The sequence below is a fragment of the Hippopotamus amphibius genome, chromosome 4 (assembly GCF_030028045.1).
Source record: "Hippopotamus amphibius kiboko isolate mHipAmp2 chromosome 4, mHipAmp2.hap2, whole genome shotgun sequence".
Taxonomy (NCBI): Eukaryota; Metazoa; Chordata; class Mammalia; order Artiodactyla; family Hippopotamidae; genus Hippopotamus; species Hippopotamus amphibius.
In genome coordinates this window covers 165,870,803-165,876,802 of record NC_080189.1, presented here as the reverse complement: position 1 = coordinate 165,876,802, position 6,000 = coordinate 165,870,803, and the positions used below count along the sequence as shown (strand labels likewise).

Genomic DNA, 6,000 nt, shown 5'->3' with positions numbered 1-6,000 from the left:
CATCCCACAACCTATTTAGTGATTAGCCCATTTAGATGTTTAACGTTTGGTGTGGTTCAAAAGTGTTTTTGATGAAATTGCTCAAAAAAACTAGATGTGACATTAATACCTCATATCTCACAGGCTGGACAGTTAGGCTTCACTGTAATCTGAGTCAAGGCTCTTTGAATTTCAGTCAATGGAACTTATCTTAAGCCTCAAAAGGGAAATCATCACAAGGCAACATGGTCTATTCTTTGTTCTAAACACTAAAACAAAGCAATAAACAAGGTCCCAGTGTTCATGGAACTAACATTTTAGGATATCATAGTGCGTATCAGCTAACCTGTATTGACTGCTTACTATGGGCTAGGCACTGGGCTAAGTCCTTCACACACATTGATTAATTTTATCCTCAAAACAACTACACATTAGGTGCTATTCTTAGCATTCACATTTTGCAGAGGAAGAACTGAAAGCATAGAGTGATTATGTATGTGCTTGAGGTCACACAGTTGATAAGTATAATAGCTAAGATTTGAACTCGAGTGGTCTGGCTCCGGAATCTGTGCATTTAACCACTTCCAGCTGCCTCTGGAACTGGCAAGTACTACCACAAGTACAGGATGTACAAGTGGGAATAACACTTTTAATAATACAAGTGGGATTGGACCCAGGAACTTGGAAGTTGTCAGGAAGCAAGGGTCTCTTCTCTTAGGCTTACTTCCTCTGGGGCTGCAGAGGTTACTCCTGCTACTGTACTCATTTCTCTCTTTTTCTCTGTGGATTAGAGAAAAATTTTTGTTTCTCCTTGAACACAGTTGAAGATGGTCACCTCCCTATGACAACCTCAGCTTGTACCTGTACATCAAGACTATTCAGGCAATGAATTAAATGCTTGAGTCAGTTTTAAAAGATAAAAAGCATAAAGAGCCCAAGTTATTTCAAGTACCTGTCCCTTGTCCAACCTTCCATGGTCAGAGAGGTAGGGGCTTTGTATAATATAAACACAGCTTCAGGGGCCTAGTGCTGTGGATAGGAGCATTCCCAGTAAAGGGGAAATGTGGGTGAAGTATGTAAAAAATATCCACCACATCTAATTTTATCAAGGTATTGGGTGGTGGGAGGATCACTGATGACACTAGTCCTGAATAGGTAGAATTTTCGGGAAACCCTGTGTTATGCACAGGGTTGTGGTGCTTCTCTCCCTCCCCCGTCCCACATGTTGAAGCTCTAACCCTCAATGTCATAATATTTGAAGATAAGGCCTTTAAGGAGGCACATAAGATTTAATGAAGTCATAAGGGTGGGGCCCTAATCCGAGGTGACTGGTGTCTTTATAAGAACAGAGATTCCAGGTAACTGCCTGCATAGGGAAAAGACCAGGTGAGTACACACAGAGAAGAAAACCATCTCAGGCCAAAGAAAAAGGTCTCGGGAGGACCCAAACCTGCTGATGCCTTGATCTTGGATTTGCAATTCCAGAATTGTGAGAAATCAATATCTGTTGTTTAAGCCACCCATTCTGTGGTATTTTATTATGGCAGTCATAGCAAACCGAATACATCATGTAACCTCTCTGTACATCTTTTAAACATTGTTTATGAAAGATGACTATGTACTGCAAGTAATAATCCTTGTGGGTGTTTCCAACTCTAAATTCAGGTAATTCAGATTGACTGTGGTTTTGGGGTTGGATAACATGTGTGTGCCATATCAGTTAAAAGCAATAAGGGTTATTTGGGAGTTACAAGGTACATTTTGTGTAAAATCTTTTTTTTATTGGCTTTATTTCATGTCTTTTGTTAAGAAGGAGAAAGAGTCTATGATCTGACTTCACTATATTTTTTTCTGGATATTATATCAGTGTATTGAGAGCACACCATATGACAGAAAGCTGCTATAAATTTAACACTGTATTTTAAAATTTCTTTGTCATAATGAACACAAATCTGGTTCTTTATCTATATGTCCCAGTTGTATCCTCTGAATTTGCTTTAGTTTGTCAATATCACTTTAAAAATGGGTCCCCAGAATTTAATCCAATTTTCTAAATATGGTTGAACCAGGGAAGAGAGGTTGTGGAAGAAACAATTTTTATTAATGCATCCCAAGATAACATAGCTTTTTTGGTAGTCATTCTTCCCGCAATTGATCACATATCACTTCATCAAGAAGTTTCTCTTTTATGTCTATCCATAGAAACCTATGCGGTACTCTCACCTGGGTTTGTAATTATTTGTTTAATAATCTATTTCCCTCACTTGACTCTGAGCAACATGAGGGCAGAGACTATGTTGTTTATCTCCTCATTTTTACTGCATCTTCAGTGCCTAATACAATGTTTGGATCATAGAAAGATTCAGAATACATTTGTTGAATTAAATGAATGAATACATTTGTTTTGAAAAATTAAAATGTTAACAAATAAATGGAGTTATTATTATGCTTCCACATGCATGTGGGGCAAGTTTAAGGCTGTCCTGAATTATCTTAATTTCAGTATCAGGTGGAGCACATTCTTAAATACAACTTTGAGCAAACAGCTTGAAGATAGAGATGCAAATATATAGGTAGATCTTCAGAAGAATTATTTTGTGTCCAAACTGAATATAAAAGAAACTTTACCTCTCAGTGTGGACCAGAGAAAATATATGAATGATTCTAACATATATTATGATTTTGTGTGCTTGTGTGCTTGTGCAGGGGTGGGGGGGATAGGGGGAGAGAGAGAGAGAGAGAGCGACAGGGAGAGAAAGAGAGAGAGATGAAGGGAGAGTGTGAAGTGAGGAAAGGCTGAGAAGAGAGGTAACATTTTTAAAAGGTTAGGACCCTGTGTTTGAAGGGCTTCGAGTCTAGTGGAGGGAAATGGAATTATGGTACAGAATTATTAGAATAAGGAAACTGTGTAGTTTAAAAATGTGATCTAGATCTTCTTGAAGTAGCCAGGAAAGCTTTCACAGATAAAGTTTGATTTTAGCCTTGAGGAGAAAAGAACCAATGGTCTTTTCCATTAAGCAGAAGGGAACAAAGCCCCAGCGGACTAATTTGAGTTTCACTTCTTCATGGCTTTTCCAAAGTTCAATTATTTGTTGAGTTTCTATCACTACCTTTTCACGACTGAAACCGACTTCTCTGAGTGGAATGTGTCTCTCATGTTCTAGAATGACTGCGGAGACAACACGCTACACTGAAGGTAGCAGCAGCCATGAAGTGACAGCCTCATATGCTTGGGGTCTGCCATTAATGAACTATATGGTTTTAGGTGAGTCACTTACTCTCTCCAGGCCTAAAGCGTTTGATTAGATAATCTTCTCTGTTCCCTTCCAGTTCTAAGAATTTGTCAGCCTTCAGAAAAAGACATTGGGCCCTAGTATTAAGGGGATTTTTCCATTTCACTGCTGGAAATTACGTTTTCCTGTTTCCCAAGGAGTAAAAGAAACGTAGTTTTTGTTAGTATTGCAACTACTTTGATTTTTAAATTATTTTTTATAAAGTAAATATTTTGGACTCTTCTGATTATGCTAGTGTCAGGGCTAAAGCAGTTTTCTTACTTCATTATCTGGTGTTTGTCTCTTATAGGAACTACTGGCCCTTTAAAAAAGAAGAACAGGGCAAGAGGGCGCGGCCGAAGGACTCAGGAGCCAGCTAATCCGGCTTCTTCCGGGAAAGTCACCCCAAGGCCAGTCGTGTGGCATCCTGGGAAATGAAGTTTCTCTAGTGGTCGCTCTCCCCTAGTAACTCCTTCCTTTAAGCATGAGGTGGACTACAACTCCCAGAGGGCCAAGCGGTAGCAGCGGGGCCCTGTACACTTGCCGCGGCTGGGCGGCTAGTTCAAGTTGCCATAGCTGCGAGTCTGGGGAGAGCTGAGTCGGTTGCGTCGCTGCGTCTGGTCAGTTACACCTTCTGGGTCGCTGGTGGCCGTGGGAGCCGGGTGGGGCCTCGGCAATGATCCGGCATTAAGGACCTGGGGTCCTCTTCTGTCGCAGGTACTTGCCCCAACTGCCCCCTCGCTTTTTCTTTAGCACTTCCCTATCCTATCGTAGACGTTTTAGGTCCCGCTTCCCCTCGTCCCAGGGGTGGGGACGCCAAAGCTGCGCGGAAATCTGGGGTAGGGCCATGGATGGGTGGTGTATGTGCTAAAGCTGGGGCAGACTGCGTGCCTGACACCCTGACGCCCCCTTCCCTCGGCATGGGTGTTCACAGTCAGGTTCTGGTCAAGTTATGAAGGGAATTTGAACCTAGTTGTCCTTTTTTTGAGAGCAGCTTGTCCTGCCACTAGCAGCTGTGAAGCTTGAGCTGTCAGGGAGGTTGGCCTCATTCTGGCGTGTACTTGTCTGGCCTGAGATGTAATCGAACGCTTCGTACCTGTTTTAGAGTCACAAAAATTTGCTACCCTCGGGAACGCTCTATCAGTGACTTGTCTTTCCTATGCCAACATAGAAGTTGCCCCAGTGTCAGCTGTTAACAGCCTCTTATTTGAGTTATTTCGTAGGAACACCTGACATTGAATTCCAGCCGCTCCTTTATCAGTTTAATGGAGCTCGGTCACTTCCGCGAACATCTTGTAAAACCGTTTTGTAGCCTTGTGCTAAGTGTTATATAAAGTATCTAACACAGGGCCTGGCCCATTGGAAGTGCTCAGGATTTGTTATTTATTTTTATTAATTATACAGAGCCTTGCTAATGGGAACATAGCGTGAGCCACACCCACAAGTTCAAATTTTCTAGTACTAAGCAAGTAAAAAGGAGCTGGTGAAATTACTTTAAAATATTTGTTTGGCTCAGTAGATCCAAAATATTTTCGTTTCAACATGTAGTCATTATGAAACTTGAGATATTTTGCATCCCCAAAAACTTATGATAGTAAATATTGCATCTAGTTTACATTTTTAGCACATTAGCCACATGTGGCTAGAGACTACTGTATTGGACAGCATAGATAGAAGAGGAAAATTTTGGTAGTTTCATGTTGGCACAGAGAAAGTTGAGTGTGTCTATGACTCATAGAATGAAGGTTGCTGCTTTGTTGAAAGAGTTAAGTATGCATCCTACCTGTGTCCTCTGCCATTGCGTGGCCTCTGGGTTACTTTGAATGCTCTTGATTGTTTATTTTAAGATGTATTCCCAGATCTACTTATTATGTGGACAACTACCAGTTCTGTGGATAATTTTCTGTGGATTCTTACAGACGGCTTTGAAAGGAGTCACAAAGAGTTGAGAATGTTTCTGTCCACAGCTCTTAAAACCAAAGGCATTTTACTTATTCAATTGTAATACTAGATGTAGGAAGAGCTGGGCAGTTTATAAAATATTTCCTTTAGGAGTGCTAGCATGGAGTTCATTTACTGGTTTTAAAATACAGTTGGGTCATTAAATTCAGAAGTAACATGTTAATTTCATTACTTGCCTTAGTTAGTTTACCCACTGATAGACATGCTTAGGAATTGTACCTTCGGCTAGACTTGGGCTACGGTTCACATTGTGACTGATCTAGCCAGCCCAAGGGATGACCAGGTATGGGTGGAAGTCACCAGCGAGGAGTATGCTGGCTGTGTACTTGGATGTGCAGAATTCGTGTGGCTTTAGTGGGGCTTTTGCATGATCCAAGGAGCATTTTCTCTGTTCTCTGATTTGATGTGATATATTCTCTGCTATGCACACAAACTGTACATAGGGTGAGCTTATTTTTATCTTTAATTGTTTAAAAAAAATTAAGGTTGTAGGTGTGTTTTACTCCTTGTTTCATTTATCTGTAGGTGGTTTGGGGAAAGTGTAGGGGCAACCAAAGATCATCCACTTGACTAGGCCTTTTGCCCTGAACCTCATGAAGAAATGATAGGAGGCAGACATACGTGCCTAAGAAGAGCACTGAGCTCAGAGGACAGCAACACGGAGTTTTGGGGGTGTGCTTTGTAAGTATGCTTCCTCCCTGAGTTTCTGAGATAACACATTTTGGCATATTTATAGTGGAAAAGAATATGTCAACAAATAGGCTTTAATGAGCAAGAAACCCCTATC

General features: G+C 41.0%; 1 protein-coding gene across 6 annotated transcripts in view; it reads left to right on the top strand.

Moving 5' to 3' along the window:
* The first annotated feature begins 3,839 nt into the window (after positions 1-3,839).
* Positions 3,840-6,000, top strand: part of CEP128 (centrosomal protein 128) — a 437,525-nt gene continuing 435,364 nt past the window's right edge. For 5 of the 6 annotated variants that reach the window (XR_009053322.1, XM_057733202.1, XM_057733203.1 and 2 more), the window contains exons 1-2: positions 3,840-3,968; positions 5,739-5,894. The gene's annotated coding sequence lies outside the window, so the exon portion shown is untranslated. The remainder of the gene's footprint in view (positions 3,969-5,738; positions 5,895-6,000) is intronic. The other variant, XM_057733204.1, reaches the window with a different exon arrangement.